The 23147-nt window shown below is 48.1% G+C and overlaps 2 long non-coding RNA genes across 3 annotated transcripts; one reads left to right on the top strand and one right to left on the bottom strand.

Annotated features, from left to right (window-relative positions):
• Nucleotides 1-1436: 1436 nt before the first annotated feature.
• LOC106150120 lies at nucleotides 1437-6759 on the bottom strand. Of its 2 annotated transcripts, none has more exons than XR_001236739.1 (3): nucleotides 6607-6759; nucleotides 6077-6219; nucleotides 1437-1700 (listed from the first exon to the last, which is right to left on the bottom strand). It is a non-coding gene; the product is annotated as an uncharacterized LOC106150120 (long non-coding RNA). The 2 variants fall into 2 exon arrangements; XR_001236738.1 differs by lacking the exon at nucleotides 1437-1700 and adding an exon at nucleotides 4907-5303.
• Nucleotides 6760-14423: 7664 nt separating this feature from the next.
• On the top strand, nucleotides 14424-22886 carry LOC102005686. Its single transcript, XR_263246.1, has 3 exons — nucleotides 14424-14501; nucleotides 21115-21170; nucleotides 22783-22886. It is a non-coding gene; the product is annotated as an uncharacterized LOC102005686 (long non-coding RNA).
• Nucleotides 22887-23147: the final 261 nt, after the last annotated feature.

Raw genomic sequence — 23147 nt, 5'->3', positions numbered from 1 at the left:
ACAATGATGATGATGGTGATGACCTCATTTCCTATACCAGGATGCAGACAGCCTCAGTGGCAGCAAGGAAGGTGGCCTAGGTCTCTGGCCTGGTGTCAGGTCCCACCCTGAAGGCTGAGTGCTGACCTGGAGCTGGGGGGGGCAGTCTCCCCCGGGGGCCATATCCGGTGAGTTCCTCCAACCTGCTCCATATGGGTGCAAGGAAAGCAGAAGCCTGGTGTGGTTCTGAGCCAAGGAACACTCAGAAGAAACCTCTGAATGAGACGGAGTCTCATTTTAGGGCATAAGGGGACACTCTCAGGGCTGCTGAAAGGCATCCAGAGACAGCGCTCCTGGCCAGTTGCAAACATGGGTGTGTGTGTGTGTGTGTGTGTGTGTGTGTGTGTGTGTGATTGTCCACTCCTGGCATTTCTGTTTACATCCTTGCTCAGAAGTTCCTGATGACTAATTAGGGATCAACGTAAATCACATCATTGTGATTCACAGTCTTTTCCTGCTATGGAAAGGTAAAGAGGTTTAAGGAAAAGATGCTTTGGTTTGGAAACAAAAACCAGAAGCATTCCTGAGAAAATAAGCGAAGGCCAGGAGGAGGGGAGGAAGGAGCCCTGGGGATTTGGAGGCTGGGTGGGGCTAGGATGCGGTGGGGTTAAGTGGGCTCTTCCCAGGTGAAGTGGAGGCCGGGAGGTCAGACTCTGAGTCCCTTCTTCGATGGCTCCTCCCTGCTCTCTCTGGGCTCATTTCCTCCCAGAACTTTATTCCAGCGAGGGTTTTTCGGGAATAGAAGAATCCTGCGCAGTGTGGGTTGGGACTGGAGACTATGTGAGACCAGTCATGAGCCCACAGGCTGCGAGAGCCAAGGAGGAAAAGGAGGAGGAAGAAGACGAGGGGGCAAGGGAGCAGGAGGGGGAGGAGGAGGAGGAGGATGGAGAGGAGGAGGGGGCATTTCCAACCTCCTTGGGAGAAAACCTCTGGCCCTCTTTATCACATTGAGTGGGTCACCCAGGGATCCAGTAACAAGGAAAGGGTGGGGTGTAGTGGGGGGCAGGACAATAGCTCAGTTGTTGTGGAAGGCACCCCTCCTCAACATCGTCATTTCTTCTTCTGAGCCAGAAATCCACCCTCAGAGGCACACACAAAGCTGTCATTAACAGGAGCTCAGGCAAACCTGGGCAGCGAAAGAACCAGCTGCCCTGCCCAGTCATTCAGCTCCGAACAGGTGTCAGTGCTTTAAAATGTCCCCGTTTTGTTGGCCTCACTGGCAGCTCTTCAACAGCAGCAGTTAGGACCACAGCCAGACTGCTCCTGAGGAGGTGCTTTTTAAGATCAAAGTAGATCTTTGCCAGTCTATCTTTGTCGAATACACATTCATTCCTATGCTCAGAGGTAAAAGTAAAAACACCACATGCACAAAATAAAGTGTTTTCTTTTCACACCAATATGTATTGGGAGGACTTTTATAGTGGAAAGATTTAAACTCGGCATTCAGACCAACAAAGGCACAGGAACATCTCAGAGCAAGACTTCAGGCACCTGCTTGGTCAAGTAAATCCAGAAGACGAGGCTGGAAATTACTCAAAAACAGTTTGCAGTGTTTTTGCATCCACAGCTCCAAGGGCTAGTGCCTTCTGGCCTGTGGGTCATCAGTTCTGAGCAGTCACTGAGCTGAACGCAGCATCAAAGATCCATTCCACACGTGGCCCCTGACGTCAGACAGACAGGCTTGAATCAGGTCTGGTGCCTGGGTTGACTCTGAGTCCCAGTTTCCACAAAATGAGAACTGCAATTGTATCTACTGTATACAGTCACTACCTGTGGAGTATTTAGAACAGCACTCAACAGATGCAGAAGAACTTGATGTACCAGATGAATGTGTCATTTACATTGTTGGTGTTACGGGTGGGGAAATAAATTTGGAGAATTGGCGCAAACCTTGGTTTGTCAGTTCATTGTCAAGCCACACACTGAGACTCTTGACTCATGGGCTTGGATTTTTTAAATTAATATTTTAAATATTATTATTATTATTATATTATTTTAATTAAGATTTTAAATATTGTTATTACAGCAGGAGTTGTGACAAATGATGTGAGCAGTAGTTGGCCTAGGTCACCCACAGAAGCATCCTTGGTCCAGCAGGTTGGGAATCCTTAGAGAAGGGGGCTATGGGGCCACAATGTAGCCCCAGTCCCAAGGCCACCTGCCTGGACCTTCCATAACATTTTACCCAGGAAGAAGCAAAGCCTTCCATACTGAGCTTGCTGCGTTCCATAATGGCCCTGGGCATCCTCCAAGGCTGTAAAAGCCCAGGGATTTGCCCAGCCACATGATGGATGAGTAGCTAAATTGAGACACGCAGACTCAAATCCTGCTCCTGGCTCCAGGCCCAGTGCTCTTTCCTCTAGACCAGATTCCCTTGGCCATATAAACATGATCTTTGGGGGACAGAAAAGTGGGAGGCAGAAGGAGAAGGTTCAGGGACAAAGGGAGCTCTTCACAAAGAGGGGAGAAACATGTCTTAGGCTACAGGCCACCTGGTTTGCATAGTATTCTTAAAGGAGCAAGCTATTTAACTATCAGTACTATTCAGATGTAGCTAGCTAGCACCCAGGCCCAGGTTAGCAAGGGCACAGATTTAGGAGATAGAAAATTTCCACCACCTCCCAATAACACATGGCCCTTAATACATGGGTCTCAGGAGACATTTTGGATCCAAGCTCCAGCATCTAACTAGTACCTGAAGTCCCGGTCAATTAAATGATTCACTAACCCACATGGGAGGGGAGGAAAGAAACATCCAAGGAAATTTAAAATATTGAAGGCAAAATTATATACAGTCAACCCTAAGAATCTCTGGGGATTTGGTCCAAGAACCACTCCCCGGACCCCCCCCCCATACCAAAACCCACCATGTTCATTTCCCTTATCTCAGGTAGTATAGTATTGGCATAGAACCTACACACACATTCTCCCATCTACTTTAAATCATCTTTATCATTTTTATAACTAACACAATATAAGTGGCATGTAAATAGTTGTACTGTGTTGTTTAGAGAATAATGAGAAAAGTCTGTACATTTTTAGTATGGATACAATTTTTTTAAAACTATTTTTGATCTGCAATTGGTTGAATTCAAGAATATAGAATCCTTTGGTTTAGAGGATCACTTGTACTTGGAAAGAACTGACAAGAAAGAAATTTTTCATCTCTCCCAGCTCCCATGACAAGAAAAGAATGGAGGTGACACCCTGTTACTAGCTCCAGAGTCTCCTGCCTCCCTCCCCCGTCCTCCCCCTCAGTACCTGTTCATCAATCACCTGGGTATTCTACGGATAAAGTACTGTGGGGCTCCTCTAGCCTGACTTCATCCCAGGGTTGGAGACATCAGAGATATGAAGGCAGAAGATGCTCCTGTACCCAACGTCCCTCTTAAATTGGAGTCATATTCAATGGGAAGCTTGCTATGCAGTCATTACTGAGAAAAATGAAGTTATTTCCTAATAACTACCTCTTTTCACCCCAGGAGTATCCCCCCTTTGACAGGTATTGCTTAGAAGTATTCACAAGTTCCCATTTTCCTCGGGGGCACAACAAATTCAAATACAAATAATATGATTTCCATTAGAGAGCAAGTGAATGCAGAAATACTAGTGATAATAACCACAGCTCCAACCACAAACATGGTGAAGAAGAACCCAAGTTCAATTCACAAATTCAACTAAAATCATTATATGTAAGCAAACAAATGCTGAAGGGTCCAATTTACCCCTACCCTACCTCCATACTCTGTCTTATCTCCAGGAAAAAGCTTCATGTGAAAGAGTGTTAACTTTGGAGAACAGTTTTTTTAAAGTAGCACAATAGAGTACTTGTACTGATTTTCCTAGAAGAAACCTTAATGCAATTGTAAGGCCAGCCATGGGAGTAGGCCCCCTCTGTCTTCCATATATATTCTTGGATCATGAGAAATCTTGGCTTTCAAACTACCAACAGATCAGAGGGCAATGATGTTCTTGCCGTGTGTGGTGCAATACCAAAAAGCAAACTTCTAGGAAATCCAAAGAGATTTACTTGCATACTGTTCCCAAGGGCTATGGTGGTTCTGGGTTAGAGACCCCCAGAGATCACCGTCTTTGGTACCCCAGCCGCATGTGACTGCCTGCAATTTGCCCTGTTTCAGTAGTCACAGAAGGCACTGGATGTCCACAGCCCCGGCAAATGCAGAGACTGAATGCAGAGGAATTTTCCCACTGCTTTAGAAAGCTGCTCTGTTACCTTCCACATTGTTCAGTCCTCAACTCTTCCAGCCTCCATGGGATGGAAAAGTCATCCTGCTGGGAGGGGTGCAGAATTCCAGGGGCCAGCATCCTTGGTCAGTGCTACAGCCCCTCTGGTGTTTGCCAGGTGTATTACTTTACGGAGGACCCAAAAGTGCTGAGGTAAAGAAACCTGATTGACTCTGTTAAATTTGTTATTTCTCAACTTATTGCATCATGGGAGCTTCTTCTAAAATCCATTAGTATTGGATTCTTTGAAACATTGTCTAGGAAAATACTAGTCAGAGCCTCTCTCTCCCTCTCTCTCTCTCTCTCTCTCTGTCTCTCTCTGTCTCTCTCTGTCTCTCTCTCTCTCCCCACTCTGTCTGTCTCTCTCTCCCCCTCTCTGTCTCTTTCCCTCTCTGTCTCTCTGTCTCTCTCTCCTTCTCTCTTTCCCTCTCTCTCCTGCCTCTCTCTCTCTCCCCCCTCTCTCTGTCTCTCTCCCTCTGTCTCTCTATCTCTCTCTCTCTGTCTCTCTCTCCCCCTCTCCCTCCCTCTCTTTCTCTCCCTCTCTGTCTTTCCCTCTCTCTGTCTGTCTCTCTGTCTCTTTCTGCCTCTCTCTGTCTCTTTCTCTGTCTTTCTCTGTCTCTCTCTGTCTCTCTCTTTCCCTCTCTTCCTCCAGTAAAACATACCTAGATCACTAAAGGTGCATAATCATGTTAACTGAGTGATAAGTTAATGAGGAATGACTCAGTGGATTTACCAGAAGGCCTTACACACCCCAACGGAAGCCTTAGCAACCAAAGCACTCCCCACCCACTCTCTTTGTACCTACAGAAGATAGGACCAGGCTCCAGGAAACAACACTTTGGGCGCAGGCAGCTCAGAGGGCTGCTGCTCAGATCTGGGGCAGGCTGGGGAAGAGTGGGGACTCCGGGGTTTCACATGGGTTTGGGTGGGCTTGGACTTTGTCAGAGACAAATGACGGAACACCTGACTGGCTGAGTTGTCTGTTGTATCCCATCTTCTGTCAAATAGGCATCTGGCATCTATGTAGAATTAAACGAAAAGTATTCTTCAGACCCAGAATCTCTTATGAAATCCCTTAGAACAGGCTTGTTAACAAATTCAGCCTTGTTCAGATTTTCAGGAAGATAAATGCACATATCATATATTGTGTAACGCTCTCTTAGGACATCTGTAGCATGGACATTGTCTCATTTTAACACATTAATGTTTCTGCCAAGAAACATAAATATTCATAGTAAGAGAGAAATAGAACCTATAAATAGTTTTGAGTCAGTTCAGGTCAAATTTCGCTACCAAAGTGGTATGTAGTATACAAAATACTTGCAGGTTTCATGGCTTCCTACATATTAGAATTGTAGGTAAGAGAGGGTAAAACTTTCCGTCATAGAAATGATACTTGCTACAAGGAGAAAAGGGTGCTGGTAACTCAGTCATAAATGTAACAACTTCTTATAAAGACAGAACAGCTGAGGCTGGCATGTAACTCAGTGGTGGAGCACATTGCTAGCATGCACAAGGCCCTGGGTTCCATTCCTCTCCGGTGCATCCCACACTCTTACTTCTAAACAAAATAGTTCCCATGTTTGACATAGGATTGATGTACTTTGGGTCTGGCTTTCATGTGACTGGCTTAGATTTGGAATTTACCATAAAGGAAAGCCATACCCTTAAATGATGCACAAGGACTTCCAGTTATTTTATCCCAAGAGTGGCTCCAAAAGTGGGGGTTTCCAAGAAAAAAGTTTTAGTGAATCATTCACCAGTAAATTTGCAAAGTCACGAAAGTGCCTACCATGGTGGATGGATTTAGGCTCCATTTCATGGTCTTGAATGAACCCAGAGACAATGATAAGGTGACTTTCTCACTCCTCTGTGAACTTCCATGAACTCAAATGCCATCCTTCATGATGTCTTTCTTTATGGTCAGGTTGCAACCTAGAAGGAAATTTCAAATGCAGACAGAAAGGTAGTCATGTGTCACAGTTATCAAGGGGCTCACAAATTCCCCAAAGCACGATCATTATTTGCCTAATGAATAAAGTATACAAATAGAACATCATGAACCATTGGGCCACGATGCTAGTCAAGCAATGGCAAGTATCCCCACTTCAATGGCAGCTGTAAATTTCCAACCTACTGTACTATTAGAACATAATGCTGGAGGATTCTGCCTCTGAAAAGCTGTGGTTTATTCACTGGTGCCCAAGCCAGGGTGAAGCACCAAGACTTCCTCTTCTCTGCATGATGCATCAGGCCACAAAGGCTTTGACACATAGCTCTGAGTGATACTTAGTTTATGCCTTTACGCTGTGCCTAACTTACCATCGCCATGAATATTCTCAGAGGTCTGTGGACATAGCAACTTCCTGTGCCTGAGTCACTCTCCCCCAGGTTTAAAGCCCCCCGCTCAGTGTCAGCTTGTGCCAATTCAGCCGGAGTTCCCAGATAATAGGCCAATTATTGTGTGTCGCCAGAAACCTTGTCTCACCGCACCGCTGAGCTTATTAATCTCAAGAAGGGAATTTCCTAAACCTCACATTCAGCGGGGGATTTAGAACAATGGGTTCCTCTCTATGAATGTTTAACTCCTGCAAATGAGGAAAGTGCCAGTGATTGTGTGTTTCTCCCCATGTCCTCAGCAGTAACAACCTGAGGTAGCTGCGGGAAGTGATACCACAGTGGCAAAGACACGTTGCCTCCGGCTCTCAGGCGGCATTAGGTCCCAGCAGCTGGGGCAGAGGGGCAGCAAAGGCACCCCAAGCGGTAGTCCGTTTCCATCACTGTAACCAATACCCAAAATAATCAGTGTATGAAGAGATAAAGTTGATTGCAGCTCACAGATTTTGAGACTTCAGTTTGTGGTTGGTCGGCCCCATTGCTTTGGGGGCTGTGGCAAGGCAGCACATCATGGCAGGAGAAGAGAAAAAGAAGAAGAAGAAGAAAGGGCCAGGATCCCACTATTCCTTTCAAGAGCACCCCACCTCCAAAGACCTCAAGACCTTCTGCAAAGCCCCATCTCTCTTTTTTTTTTGGTACTGCAGATCAAACTCAGGACCTGGCACTTGCCAAGCAGGTGCTTGTGCCGCTGAGTTACATCCCCAGCCCTAAAACCCCAGCTCTTAAAGGTTTCACTACCTCCCAGTAGCACCACCCTGGGGACCAAGCCTTTAAACACCTGGGCCTTCGCAGAACATCCCCAAGCCAAACTACAGCACAGAGGATTGGAAGCGGCTCCTAGCAGCCGTAGCTTTTGCTATTACCAAGAAAAAGCTGAGCACTCAGTGGCCAGAAGCCTACAGTTCATATCTAGCTCTCCCAGTAGCCAGAGCTATCCCTGACCTCAGGGGATGGCAGTCCATGGGTTGGCCATGAAAAAGACATAGAGAGTAGTGAGGGGTGGCAATACCCCTGAGGAAGAGGCAGCCTCTTGGGGCACCATCAGCAGGCAGCCAACATCAACCTCTGGAGAGTTCCTGGTACACAGGAAGTGCTTCGTCCATCAAGGTGCCCTCCTGGCTTCCTTGCTGCCCACCCTCTGCAGGTACCAGATTCCTGACTTCACCATCCATGGGGTCCCCTCACCCCTGGTGCTTGTCCCAGGGTGGCCCATTAAGAAGATCATCATTCAAACATAGTAGAAGCCACAGAAGGGACATTGCAAAATCAAGCATCTTCAATGTCTATGTGCTGCCCGGGCAGTCCACGGAGCTGTTCTAATGCCTGGATTGTGCCACCAGCAAGAAGACACTTAGGAATTGATTTCATGAAGCCAAAAGACCAAATGCACCATGATTCAGACCTGTGGGTGCCATTCCACAACCTCCACCAAAGCCCTTGTAAAGAGCTGAGTCCTTGATGACAAGAAAAAAGATCCTCTTTTTTCACATAAAGTATATTGGAAATTCAATCTTTTAAAAAAGCATCAAGTATTTTTAAAAAGTAGAATGTCCAAAATTATTTGAGAAATAATTTCTGAAAAGGACAACATTATCGAGCTTTGGAGAAGATTCGTGGTTCCCAGAGGTTGCATATGGCAGAGGATTTAAGAGTGGTGGTGACGGGGACAGTTGCGTCCCTGCTGGTGGGTGGTTCCAGGAGTCTGCCACCACGTTAACGCAACCCTGCAGAGGCCCTCAACTTTCAACGGCTCTGCTTGTAATTTTTTAACTTTACAGTGCTGCAAAGGCAACATGTATTCAGTTGAACCACTTTTTGAATTTGGATCTTTTCCCAGGCCACCGATGTGTGGTGTAATCCAGTTTCTCTCTCTCTCTCCTCTCACCTCTATTTTGGATCTGGAGTGACTCCCGTAGGACCATGTATTAAAGGCTTGGTCCCCAGCCTGTGGTGCTACTGGAAATAGTGAAATCTTTAAGAGGTGGGGCTTAGTGGGAGTAAATTAGGCCTTCAGGGTGTGGTCTTGAAGGGGAGATTGAGACCCCAACCCGTCCTGTTTCTGTGTCTTTGCTTCCTGGCCACCATGAAGTGAGCATTTTATTTATTTATTTATTTATTTTTTTTTTTTTGGTTTTTCTCCGGTACCGGGAACCGAACTCATGACCTTGCGCTTGCCAGGCAGGCGCTTTTGCCGCTGAGCTAAATCCCCAGCCCCGAAGTGAGCATTTTCTATTGTATCTGGTTCTGCAAGGGGAAATGGATGCAGGGTGTGTGGGACATTCTGGGGGAAATGGATGCAGGGTGTGTAGGACATTCTTGGACATCATTTTGCAACTTCCTATGAATCTATTATAATCTCATAATTAACATTTTAAATGACTGAATCCATGTATCCCTCAGTAAGTGACTGGAAAGCTTCTATGTAGAACTATCACCTTGCCAAATCTCAGGGTGGTCCTCCTTACTGCAGTTTTTCTATGAAAAGTACATTCTGAAATTGTGCTGTATTCAACCTGTGCAGTGTTATAGCACAGCCCTGCCTTTGGTCAAAGGGCTGAATCTCTGTCACTGTTCCTTTTTTCTGTGAGTTTTGTTTTTCTCTTTTTATCATCTTGGTTTCATGAACTATTCCATATCTCGAATTTCTCTACCTTCAGCCAGATTGGATTACAATAATATATTTTTGTATCAACATTTAAATTTTGACTACAGATAATTCTGTTTCTCAGTGTACAATTGCTCGAACTTCAAACATAAAACACAGTTTTCCTTTATGTATCCAATGACCTCTTATTGAGCACTTACTACAGGCTCTAAAGATTGGTTTCTGTATTGTTGCTACTCTAACAGTGATGGAGTATAAGTCACACGTTGTCCTTGGAGGATGTGTTCCAGGACCCATGCAGATAGAAAATCTAAGGCTGCTCAGATCCCTTATGTAAATAGGTAGTATTTGCTCAGAGTGTACATACAGCCTCTTGAATTCTTTAAACCACATCTTCATGACTTATAATACCTGACACAGTGCAAATGCCACATAGTTACTATACTACATGGCCTAGGAAATAATAGCAAGAATGTTTATGCATGTGCAGTCCCAGTTTTTTCTCTGAACATTTTCCATCCACATTTGGCTGAATTGAACACACAGCCTGCAGATACAGAGCAGCAGCCAAATACCAAGGCATCGCCCTTGCTTGTGGCCTTGTCTCCCCTACTGGCCTCTCTGCAAAAGGATTTCTATGGAGAAGGCAGTGGCTTTTCTGTGCAGCTCTGGTAGGAATCTAGGTCCCTGATTTCTCAGCAGAAAAAGAATTCACAGCACTAGGGAGCCACTGATTCTGACTTCTTTACCCACGAGGCCATCAACCTCGGCCGGTTCTGGACTCACTCAGCCATTTCAACCTACTGAAGTGTGGTTCACAGCCGGGACAGCCCAGGACAAGCCCAGGGCAAATTCAGTGCAGTGAGCGGGCACAGACTGGAAATGGGTGAGTAACGACGGCTGAGGAGGTGGTGCAGGGGTGGCGCTGGGAAGGGGGCGGGCAGGTGAAGTGCCCCTTTGTCAGGAGGGTGGGGCGGGTGAGGCTCTGGGGCAGGCGGGGAGCCCACACCCGGCACTGGTTCCTCCCGGGTCGGCTTCTCCCGCCCTGGTTTCCCATCACACACAGGTGTCAGTGATACACAAAGCTACTTCCTGCGCAGCGAGTTGGGAGGAAGCCAACAGGTGAGCTCAGGCTTGGCGTTTTCCCCGAGCTCCTGAAAGGAGACTGAGCGTGAAGGTATCTGTGATGGTTTGGAAAAGGAATAAAAGAGGGTGGGACAGGGTGATCTTTAAGCTGCAGGATCCAACATTTTCCTGGAGCAACTGCATTTCAACACACACACGCACACACACACGCACACCTGGGGTTTTCTATTCAGTACCAACCACCGACTCCCCCGACCCCAAACCATAGCATCAGCATTTTCCTGATGCAGTGTGGCGGAAGCTGAAGGATTCAGCATTTCCAGCTTCAGGAAAGGAAAAAAAAAAAGAGGAAGGGAAAGAAGCTGGCTGGGAAAGAGGATTTTGCTTAGATTGCACTGTTCTGGACTTGCAGGAACAAAGAGGCTACAGAAAGAAGGGGAAGAGCGGGAGGACGAGGAAGTGGCCAGGGAAAGGGGAACCTCTTCCCACCGTAGCCATAAGCCAAGCCAGCTGCATCACTTCCTAGCTGTGTGGCTTCTCGGCCAGGTTCCTTTTCAACCTGGGTCTCACTCTCCTGGTTTGTAAAATGGAGACGAAGATAATGAGGAGGAGGAGTCAATGAATCTCACAGATCTGGGGGAGGCTTGATTTGCTAGCCTGCGGGAGGAAACAGACATGCCTGCTGCACAGGAAGGCCCGGATGCAGAGGCCTTTCCCATAGACTCACCTGGAAGCCCCTCTACCCCAGCACCCAGTCCCCAGGGCTCCTTTGCTTCCTCCTGCCTCCCTGCCTTGTAAGTCTTTCCAGCCCCTTCCTGAGTTCCCATGGTCCCTCCCACTTTGCTCCTGGAGGCAGTTGAGCTCAGGATCAAACACCGGACTTTGAGGTCTACACTATGGTTTTTATGCGTCCCTCAAAGCCCATGTGCCAAAGGCTCAGTCCCCAGCCTTCAGTGGAACCTTTAAGAGGAGAAACCTCATGGGATAAGATTTGGTGATTTGCTAGAGGGGACTGTGGGACTCTGACCCCTTCCTCCCTCTGTCTTCCTCCCTCTCTGTCCCTCCCTCTCTGCTTCCTGGCTTCCACGAGGTAAGCAGCCTCCTCTGCCATACGCACCCACCACGATGTTCTGCCTCACCACAGGCCCAAAGCCAGTGACACACCAACCATGGACGAGATCTCAGAACCCCTGAGGCTAAACAAACCTTTCCTCCCTGAAAGTCTATTTGTCTCAGGCATTTGTTGCAGTAATGGAAAGCTGGCTAACACATGAACCAATGCAAGGTACAAATCCTTGCGTAGCCCCATCCTTGCTTGGGCAAGCACTACAACCTGCTCCAATGCTGGGTTTTCTCACCTACAACCTGTGTCCTATGTGCCGCCTCCCAGACCTGGTCACAGCTGTGAGGATGCCAGGAGCACATGGGAATGCCAGTCCTAAATTCAGCTCCCAGGGTGTTCCACTTAGGTAGTGACTTCAACCACAAGTGATTCCCTAGTTCTGTGGTCACTTGGGTCCTCTCTTCCTTTCTTCTGCTCTTCACACCCATCAGGTGAATAGGAACAGGTCTTGGGCCTTCATTCCTTTCCCAGCCCTGTGCTAGAAAGTCTCCTCCTAGGATGCACATGGCAACTCCATGAGTGGCCATCCCCCTCCCCCAGAGTGGTGTCTGCCTTTCCTGACAGCAGGACTTGAGCCATGGAGATCACAGGATCAGAAGCACCACAGGGATGAAAGAGGTGGAGGAGTGTTTGATGGTGCCCATCCTTCCCAGTTTTCCAGACTGAGGTAATGGCTGGTCATGCTAACAGTGCACCCACCTATACTGCCCAGCATCCCCAGAAAATATCTGTTGCTGCCATCACAATGGCTCGGAAAGTGGAAGTGACCATTTCCTGGGTTTCAATGTTCCCATCTGTAAAATGGGCTTCTCACAGAGCTGCTGTAGTGAAGAAAGGGATGGAGCAATCCAGGTTTTCTCAGCAGCTGTAGCATCAAGCCCTGGTGGTTTCACTCCCCACAGCTCCTTCAAAAAAAGATTCAGAGGGGAGAAGACAGAAGTTATAGGGAGTCTGTCTTCTATCCCTGACCATTGGGATATCAGGAGACAAAGATCCTCTCCCACTTTGAAGAGATCAATATGTAATACAACAAGCATTGTTAATTTCCTACCACTTTGTTTCTAACTCTGTATTGTATGTACTGTTCTTTTGCTATTTTGTAAAAGGTTGTCTGTCTGTTCATGCTTTCCTCCTTTTATTTTTAAAATAAATAAATAAAAAAAAAAAAAACAAAGATCCTCTCCCATCTGCAATGTTCACTTTTCTTCAGGGTGAGAAAGAGAGACACAGCAAGAGCTGGTTGAGAAAACACTTTGCCAAGACTCCACTGGCCAGGCCTTGTGGGTGAAGAGGAGGCAGGAGAATTGTTTTACAAGAAAGACGAGGACAAAGCCCACAGATGCAGGCTGACCGGAAACCCCAGTCCCTCTCCACTCAACCGCCAGACAAGGAAGTGTTAGCTCAACCACAGTGGTACGGAGCCTGCGAGGGGCAGGCCAGGAGGAGAGGGGCACAGGGCGGGCTGGCTGCGCTCCGAACCGCCCCACCACAGCCACGTGTGACAGCCATCAGCCTGGTTAGGCACAGCCTGCTCACAGGACCAGGAAGCCGGGAGGAGAGCCATGGCCTGGGTTTGGAAATGGCAAACATCTAGGCATCTCAGTCCAAGCACCTGGCTGCGTCCACCGCACGGTGACCTCTGAGTCTTGGCTAGGTTTAGGGCAAACTCCTCACCCACCCCTCAGCCCTCTCGGGTCCTGTTTTCTGGGTTCTGTGGTTTAGGGGTCAATCTGGGCTCACAAAGGAGGAACTTCACTGGCAGTGGTCTCACAGGCCTTTCTGTGAAGGGCAGAGGCCCGGATGCTGCTATTTTTTTTAACATTTATTAAATGCTAACAGCATGCAGAGTCCACGAGACGGCAGCGGTGGGCAGGTTTGGTGGCAGCACTGCCTGGGGATAAATACATGAGTGTCATTGTGAGCTCTGAGCAAAGATGTCCCTTGGAGCCGGGAGCCACTCCGTCCCTGTTGTCATCCTAAATGGCCTTCTCTGAGATGTCCACCCCACACTGGGGGACAGGATGAACCAGGGCCTGGCCACATCTTGGCTGCTACAGTAATGCTCAGCCACCAACCACCTCAACCAGCCACTCCCCAAGTGACATGCCCGGCGCTCAGTAACACAGTGACAGCTGGGGCAGGGGGACTGTCCCATGTTCTTTCCAGTCACCTAACCCGGGTCAGCTGTCCCTGTCCAGGGCTAAGACAGTGAAGGGTTTACCTCGACCCAGAAGGAAAAAGCCCCTACTGGGGGAGGGCCAGGGACCTGGTATGGAGGGGTGGGAAGAGCAAGAGGGGACAGGGACCCAGGCATCATGGCTCCTGTCACCTTTGGTCACCTACTCACCCCACTATGGGTCCCTGTGTGTGCTTGAGCCCTACCCTGCCCCGGGGTGCAGCCATAGCAATCAATGCCTGCTGCATGGATCAGTGGCTGTGCACGGAGGATGGCTCTGCTCTGAGCTCCTCAGAGCTCTCTGACAGCACGGAGTGCAGTCTGGCCAGGCCTGACCCTGAATTTAATGTTACACCCCTCCATTTGGGCCCGGCCCCCTTCTGGCAAAGGGAAGAGGTGAAAGATCAGGAGGTGAAAAGAGGGCTGCCGGGGATCCTCCCATGAGCGGTGCTCATGTTCATCTCATTACTCGCTCACATGGCCAGATCCCCTTCTTGGGCACCAAACCTCCCCCTGCCCACCCACCCCTTCCCAGGTGGCACCCTGCAACACTGTCAAGTCGTCAGCTGTCCCTAAGCCCAGGGAGCTCCTTGAGTTACAAACCGAGAGGACATGGAAATTGAAATAGGAGAAGCTGCCATTGGGAGCCAGCGGGCTCCCAGCAGCTATGGAAAGCCAGCCCAGCCGGAGCAGCAACATTATTTATTGGTTCTCTAGGGGAGACATATATGGTTATACAAAGATCCTCTTTGTATCATGAGACACAGCGTCCGGCTTTTTCATGTCACCAAAGCATCTTGAAGATGGTCTCCAGAGGTACCTAATAGGAGGTACGTGTATGTCCGCATCACAGCTACTTTTCACTGAGTGCCTTGCGTGACGTGGGGTTCAGAGAAATGGGTTCCACTCCCCAGCAGCAAGGGAAGGGCCCCTCCTCCCAGTGGAATCTCTCTCAGGGCCACCCAGAAAGCTGGGCCACGCTGAGCCATAGTTACATCTCAGGCATGGGTTCCCAGAGCCCCAGCCACACCATTTCTAGCCAGAGAAGGGAGCAAGGGCCGGGGATGTTCTGAGAAGAAAAAGGAGTGGGCCCACCGTGCTTGCCGCCCCACAGACTCCTTTGCCGCACTGCACAGAGCGCGCAGCAGTGCTGGAAATGATGTCACGTGGCCTCCACTGAAAAGCCAGCCTGCCGTGCGGTGCTGGACATAAATGCCACACAGGGGCTGGGCTGGGGAAAGGGTCTCACCAGCTTGGATCATGTGACTGCTTTCCTGGAAACTGGGCTTCTAGCTGCCGGAGCTGATAAGGCAGGGGACTCGCTACCCACGGCGTTCACGGGGAAATCGTTTGACACGGAAGAGGAGCTGGAGCATGTAAACTGTGAGAAAGAGGAAAGCACCCTGGCCCAGTGGCTGCGGCCCCTGGGGGCTCAGGTTACCACCGCAGGTGGGCAGGGGACCAGTGAATCCTCCCGGACATGCTCAGAGGCTGAGAGATGACATCCCCCAAGAGCAAAGCTGTGGGGCACCCCAAGATCAGCCTCTGCTCTGGACAGCCACGGACACACTGTGCCAGGGACACTCGTGCCCCAGCACCCTGGGGCACAGGGCGATAAGGGGACACAGGAAGCCACCTGACAGGGACAGAGTCCGTGTGGCAGAGGGGCTGACCTCATGGCCTCCTGTTTAGACTGTGCTGGGGTGGGGTGGGGACAGCCTTCAAAGGGAAACAGTTTGGATGATTCAGAGAATAAGGTTCTGGGGCCTCATGCCCACTGAGTTCTATCTTAGGACACAGGGTATTGTAAGGAGGTGCCTTATAGATGAGAATCCCCCTCACCTGGGAGGTGTAAGGCTCAGACCCTCTCCCCACTGTAAGAACCAAGTACACATCACTCTCTGCCTCCTGCAAGGCGGCTGTGACCCCTGCCTTGCATAACCCGGACTTCAGTCTGTCTGATATCACCTTTGATACCCACAGGCTCCATTAAGGGAGGATACGTTCAGCGGGGAAGACCAGAACCCCCGCTAGGGGACTGCCCCACCATGGCCCTGCCCCGTAGTTGGTCCTAGGGACTGTGGTGCCAGGCTGCCCTGCCTGCAGCGTCCTATCTCTGCCCCAGCAATGAAGCCAGAACTAATGGGTGCCCGGTTCTCGATCTCCACGGAGCCTCCCTAGGGAGCTGATTGCTTTCCCAAGGGGAATGGGAGCAATGGAGGGAGGAGCGGCCTGAAACCAGCGGTGCTGCCGGATAAGAGAGAACGCGGAGACAGACACAGCCTGTAAGACAGCCAGGTCGGAACTGACTCAGATGCACTGGGAAAGAACTCCAAGGAAATGCTCAGAAAAGTTTAAATTTTAAAAAAGGAAACCAAAATGAGTGAAGAGTCGATATGAGAGGAAAAATAGACCAGTAAGGAACAAGGCTGCACACTAAGATGGATTTGAAATTTGAAGTTTAGAGACAGATGAACAAGTCCTTGTATATATACATACACATACAAAGACATACATGACATGCAATATATATATAAAAAGGAAGTAAACATTTCATTGTGTATGTACCAGAAAGGTAGCAGAAATAAGCACTTGTCAAATTTAATGTGTTCTAAACGGCGGATAACAATTATAAACATCTAGTGACATTTGTAGTATGCAGTGGTGGTTTCCAAACATTTTTGTCTGCCGGGGATATAGCTCAGTGGTATAAGCGCCTGCCTGGCAATCGCAAGGTCCTGAGTTTGATTCCCAAAACTCAAAAGAAAAAAAAAAAAATTTGTCCAAAAAACAATTTTCCAGACAGTGCTGGTGTATTGATATCATTTTATTTGTAACTTTATATATTTGCATCTATATTAACTTATTGGGAACATGTTGAGACATAAAAGTAGGGAATTGTAAAGGAAAGATTTTAATAGCTCAAAAGAATTATCAACCACATAAAAAGCTTTGTAAGTAATATTAAAATTTTTATGAGAACAATGTGATTGAAAAATCTTAGGTTTTACTTCTGGCTTTTTTTTCAGGGTATGTGTGTGTGTACTGGAACTGTATCCCAGCTCTTCACACTAAGCTATATCCCCAGCCCTTCTTTTTAGTTTATTTTTTAAGCTGATCTCAATAAGTTGCCCAGATTTGGCTTGAACTTTTATCCTCCTACCTCACCCTCCCAAATGCTGCGATTATAGGAGTGTGCGATCATGACCAGCTAGCTAATCTTAGTGAATTCTTTACACCTTGCTCTAATATGTTATGATATAGCGATTTTTCAAGTCATATTTGATACTTGATTTTAGTGACTGTCACAGGTAATGGTGGCGATGGATTTTAGTACTGATTTTTTAATTCCATATAACATCTAGGCAAAGGGCAAAGATTCCCCCAGCAAAAGCAAAGATTCCAGACCCCCAGGCTTGGAGGTTGGGTTGCAACCAGGAAAGTAGAGAAACCAGTCGACAGAGACTGCAGCACATGAGCAAAGCAGAGGAGGCCAGGCATGGTGGTACGCTCCTGTAATCCCAGCACTCAGGAAGCTGAGGCAGGAGGGTCGTTACAAGATAGAGACCAGCCTGGGCTACAAAGTGAGCTCAAGGCCAGCCTGAACTGCATAGCGAGACCCTGTCTCAACAAGACAAAAGAAAGAAAGAGGGAAGGAAGGAAAGAAGGAAGGAAAAGAAAGGAAAGGAAAGGAAAGGAAAGGAAAGGAAAGGAAAGGAAAGGAAAGGAAAGGAAAGGAAAAAAAGAAAGAGAAAGAAAGAAAGAAAGAAAGAAAGAAAGAAAGAAACAAAGAAAGAAAGAAACAAAGAAAGAAACAAAGAAACAAAGAAAGAAAGAAAGAAGAAAGAACGGAAGAAGAAAGAAAGGAAGGAAGAAAGAGAGAAGAGCAGAGAAACCAGAGAAACTGTGATACGTAGACGCCTGCAACACACTCAGAAGTACATAAGTGTGGCTGCTTTTTATATGGGAAGTTTCAGCTGCACAGCCTCTGATTTGGGGATCTGCTGTTGTCTTAGAGGACCCACCCCTGCCACTGCAGTAGCCAGGAAGCCAACTATTTGCTCCCCCTTAGCCCTGCATCCCTAGCCTGAGCAAACAAGTACCCAGCCACTCTGCTGGGTCTGTAGCAAGTGACAAGAAAGCCAAGGACAGCACAGGGTGAGTTCCACCCATGGAAATGTCAGTGTCAGGTGGCGGCCAGTGGCCAGTAGCATCCCTCTAACCTGACACATGACTGTGGTTCCATCATCCCTCGGTTTCTGTCCCAAGCTCTTGTCTTTCTATCTGTTCTGTGAACTTCCTGATATTCTTTTTCTGGAGTCTTTTTGCTGCAGTCAGTTTAGACTGGCCCTTTGCTTGGCCCAATGCCAACTTGTTATCCCTTAGATAACTCTTTTTTTTTTTTTTTTTTTTTTTTTACTTTTTATCCCTGATATAATAGGTTGGTTATATATTTTCACTTAAAAGCATCCCCAAGAAAATATGATAGAGCACAATGCATCCATAAAGAAGGATTCCCCTGGATCCTAGCAGTTATCTAAATGCTCATAGAATAAGTGTGACCTCTTCTATGACACGTGGAGTCTAACAATTGTCTCATCGGATTTATTCAAGTTCACTCCCAGTTCCATCCCCTTCTTTCCAAGGATCTTACTTTCCTCAACCCTGGGCAACTTAAAGAAGGAGAAGTTTATTTTGGCTCACATTTTAGAAGTTTCAGGCCTTGCATGGTCAGTGACACGGTGGAAGACGAAAACCACTCATAGCAGTCAGGAAGCAGAGTGAGGAGAGGAGCTGAGGACAGGAGCGACCCTCCCAGCCCACGCCCCCAGTGCCCACCTCTTCCGACCAGGCCCTGACTCTGACACCACATTTAGCTACAGCACCTCATGATTCAATCACTTTTTAAAAGCCCTGCCTATGAGCACACGACGGGGGGACACCTAGACATAAACCATAGCACCATGTTTGGTTAAAATGGCCAGTGTCACACAGTATTTATGATCCACCACTCCAGGACACATATCTATCCCAGAGCTTTCTGACTTCAAAGAAAGGAAGAAAGGCCTTTTATCCATTCTGAACAGTCAGTTCCGCCACCCTTTGGCATCCCAGGGTATAGGAAAATCTGCAGTGCTCAAGTTGCTTATAGAAAATGATGTAGTAGTTGCGTAGAACATACGCACATCCTCCTGTATATTTTAAACTGTGTCTAGAAGACTTACAGTCCCTAACACAACATAAATGCTGTGTAGATAGTTATAAAGTATTGCCTAGGGAATAATAAGAAAGAAGCCTATGTGTGTTCAATACAAATGGCAATTTGGAGTGGGTAAGAAGGGGAATGGATGTGATGGAAGTATACACATCAAAACCTAATATTTTATAAAATTAATAACCACAAATAGGATATATCTTAAATGGCAGTTAAAGACACTTTCTGCAGTTGACTGAGTCCTTAAATACACAAGAGATACAGGACGCTGACTGTGTTTCTCCTTTGCTGCCGACTGCCCCTGCCAAGAGCTGGTTTTTCCCTCTGTCGTACCCTGCCACCCGGGAAGGCTGTAAGGTGCCCCTCAGCTGCCCTCCTACTGACCACTGGTAGGACCATACAGCCTTTGCCAGTGTCCCCAAGGCCACACAGCCTGGTGGCCAACCTCATATCCACCCCAGGCCCCCAGAAGGGCTGGTCAAGGGGTGTCCTGGTCCAGCGACCTCTGGATCTCTTGCCAGGGCGGCATCTGTAGCTCCTGATGGCCAGGACACGCAGCCTCTTGTGCATATGACCTACCCTCTCCGGGAACCCCGCTTCTCACCCCACAAGCCCACCGGCCCCAGGAGGGGACAGTGTACAGAAACCAAGCGAGCAGAGAGCTCACAAAAGAGGACACCTGGTCTCCTGACAGGAGTGGAATCTGCCTCTCCCTCCTACTAATGTGTATCCCAGGGAAGGGGGTCGGGTACGAAGTAAGATGCTTCTGTGAAATAAATCAGACACAAAGGCTAGAGTGTGGCATAGTTTCTTGTATATAAGAAACTCAAGATATAAATAAAGAGCAAAATAAAAGATCGATCATAGCAAGGAAGGAGATAGATCTTGTGCAATGGGAAGGGGATGGAGAAATGGGGAGAGAGGAGGAGAGAGGAGGGGACGGGAAGAAAAGAGAATTGGTACAAGTTCTGCACACGCACCCGCTCACCCACCATGAGGAGTGTGATCCTGGTGCCCTGCAAACCTGCATTACTGAAAAAAGAAAAACTGAAAAACAATGCCTCTGTTCTAGAGCTAGGAGGGCAACAGCCCTAAAAATACAATTTATTTTAGTAAAAATTACTTACGAAGGAGACATTGCACTGACTGTGCTGACTTCAGGTTAATGAATTCATGTGAGCTAAGGAAAAAGTGGGCGCTTTTTAAATGAAGACCTCAAGGACAAGGGAGTGGAGCCACGCCTCTTCGAAGAGAGGAACCGGAAACCGGAAGGCAGCCGGACCTCAGCTGCGAGTGTGTGTGTGTGTGTGTGTGTGTGTGTCTGTGTGTGTGTGTGTCTGTGTGTCCCTCACACACCTTCCTCGGGCTCCCTCACACCCTGGTCTCAGCTCTGCTCCCAGCGGAGGTAGAGGACCAAGCTCAGAGCCCCGGCGCACGGCCTGGGCTCCGTCTGGGGAGCAATGCACTCCGTCCGTTTCTGTCCCTCTCTGTCGGTCTCTGTCTCTTTGTCTGTCTGTGTCTTTTTCCCTCCTCTCTCTCTTCCTGTCTCCTTCCCTCTGTCTCTACCAGTGACGATTTAACCTTCCTGGCATGCTTCATCACAATGCATCCTCCTTACTACATTTCTAACTTTATTTTCACAGTGCGCGTTTCTCATAGGTATGGATCACCTTCATCATAGGGACTTTGTAGCTGTATGTACATGATGTGTCTTCATTCTTTTCTTCCTCCATTCCCCTCTCCTCCCTTCACCTCCTCCTCCCTCTCCCATTTATAAAAGCTTTGTTTCCTTTTTCTCCTCCCATTGTCTTTCTTCTTTTACCCTCCCTTCCCTTCCCCCCTCCCTTGTTCCTCTTCCCACTTGAACATCTTCTTCCTACTTCCCAATATCTATCATCCATGTTGGTCTTTATTACACTTTCAGTTTCTCACAGGAGAGAAACAGTGCAATATTTAAGTATATGCATCTGTTTTATTTCACTTAAAAGTATCATCTCACAGTGCAACCATTTACCTAAATAATGTCTCAAGTTTACCTTTCTTTCTTTATGGCAAAGTAGTACTCCTCTGTGTATAAAAACCCCGTTTTCTTTATTCTCACCTGTTGATGGGCATCTAGGCAGTTTCTACAAACTAACTCTTACAAATTATGCTGCTATGCACATGAGTGTGTGTATATCTCTGTGGTATGATGCTCCTAATGTATTACATTCTGTTCTCTGCGTCAGGTTTCCAGCAGAGCAGGGGATGGAGTGGGCTGAGCTGTGGCTGCCATTTTTAACAGGTGAGGAGAGGGAGAGATCAAGGAGGCTCAGGAAGGCTCAAGGCTTATGCCAGATCAGGGCCAGGAGGGCAAGAGGTGTAACTTTTCATCATCAATGAGAAAACCAGTCAAGTCACCAGCCCAGCCCAGCCATTGCATTCGTCTGTCCAGCCAGACATCGGCCCTGGCTCTGAGGTGGCCACGGGACTCTCTTTCCTGCGAATAGTGAATGACACAGCAAACTTGGAAAACCCTTCAGGCAGGAAAGGAGGGTATGGTCATGGCTCAGCCCAGGGGAGGCCCAGGGAGCCCAAAGGAGCTGTGTGGAACCTGATGAAGTGCATGGGCGCATGGGTGGGGAAATCCAGTGACTGTAGCCAATAATAGCACATGTTTCGCCATGACTAGAAAAGAGAATTTCGGAGCTTCACAGAAAAGGGTCTAAAGTCCTGAGGAGACGGATGTGCTCGTTATCCTGATTTGGCCGCTGTGCACTCCGTGAGTGTGTCAAGACATCACACTGTACCCTGTGCCTGATGAATGTGTGCAGTTAAAGGAACAAGTGGGAGAGGAGGAAGGAAAAGAGGGCAAAGAGAAACGTCTCACGTATGTTCCTTCTGTTCCTCACTGCCATAGGCACAGAGCTGCCGCAGCACTCCCTCTCCGGGAAAGCAGCCCAGGAGAGCGGGGCTGCCTGCGAGGTGCCGCTGGCTCCCTCCTGGGCTTTCAGAGACTATGTCAAAAAGTATAGTGGGGACAGACAGACGCCTCATCCTTGTGTGTCCCTCTTCCCATGCCCCCCAGCCCGTCTTAAGCACCAGGTGCTTCAAACCCAGGAAGATGGTTAGCAAGCAGAACCCCCAGGCAGGCTACAAGGTTGACTCCCGTTACCCCCATAGGCTCTCCCTGCCACTGCGGGCCTTCAACTCATCCAGCCTCTCCCACCACTCCCCAGGTACCACCCTCATGGTCTCTCGCTCTCTCTCCCAACTTCAGAACAACACAGTGTGGGACCTGAGCAAAGCCAACTGCAGAGGCTCACATTGCGGGCCTCGTGCCTGCTGTTCTAAGCGACTAACTCAGAGGGGAGAATAACCACAGAGGAAAGCAAGCAGAACACGTGATGCTAGACAGATTCACAGTAACGAGCCAAGGAAAGAGAGCACTGAAAAGTAGTGTCAGACTTTCCCTCAAAGAGAGGAAGGAAAATTTGGTAAAATAAAGCAAATGATCATAAGTGAGAACCCATTAGAGACGCTGGGCATTAAAAACAGAGAGCTGGGAGCCAGAGTAAAGAGCCAAAAGGGCCGGGGCTGTGGCTCGGTGGTACAGCTTGCAGAACAGGAGCGGGAACATGGGTCTGTCCTCAGCATCAGGAAGGAAAATAAAGAAGAAAGAAAAGTAGGAAGTCAGGAAGTCAGACAGGAAAGCGGAAGGGAGGGAAGGAAGGGAGGAGGGAAGGAAGGGAGGGAAGGGCCAACAGAAAGTCCTTTCAGAGAATAATTCATGCTTCTCAGTGAAATGAATGGCTATACCCTTGGTCCAACAATCCAACTCCCACATATGTGCTACAGATCAGTTTCCCCAAATGAGCTTGCTCATAAGACTCATCTTGTTAACATTATTATTCCAGGACCTGCTTCTGATCTATAAAATCAGCATCTCCAGAGGAAGAACCTGAGCAGCTGCATTCTTAATATGTAACCCTCACTGCCTCCTCACGCCTCTGAAGTGATACTTACGCCTGCTGAGACTTCTGTCCTAGGAAAACTCTCACTCAGGTCCAAGAGGACATACGTGAGGCTGTTTATCACAGGGACCTGGTGTAAACAGCAACTGAAGACAGAACAAGGTGATCACCTCTGAGGAAAAGGCCCCCCAAAATATGGAGATGAATTCTAGGAAGCATAATGTGGCATCTTAGAAGCACTGAATGTAACGAGCACTGTAGAAGGGACTTTAAAAACATTTTCATTCAGCAAAAAGTGAGACTCAGAA

This window comes from Chinchilla lanigera, unplaced genomic scaffold, assembly GCF_000276665.1.
Source record: "Chinchilla lanigera isolate Chin_1 unplaced genomic scaffold, ChiLan1.0 scaffold00064, whole genome shotgun sequence".
Taxonomy (NCBI): domain Eukaryota; kingdom Metazoa; phylum Chordata; class Mammalia; order Rodentia; family Chinchillidae; genus Chinchilla; species Chinchilla lanigera.
This window is presented reverse-complemented; position numbering and strand designations above follow the sequence as displayed.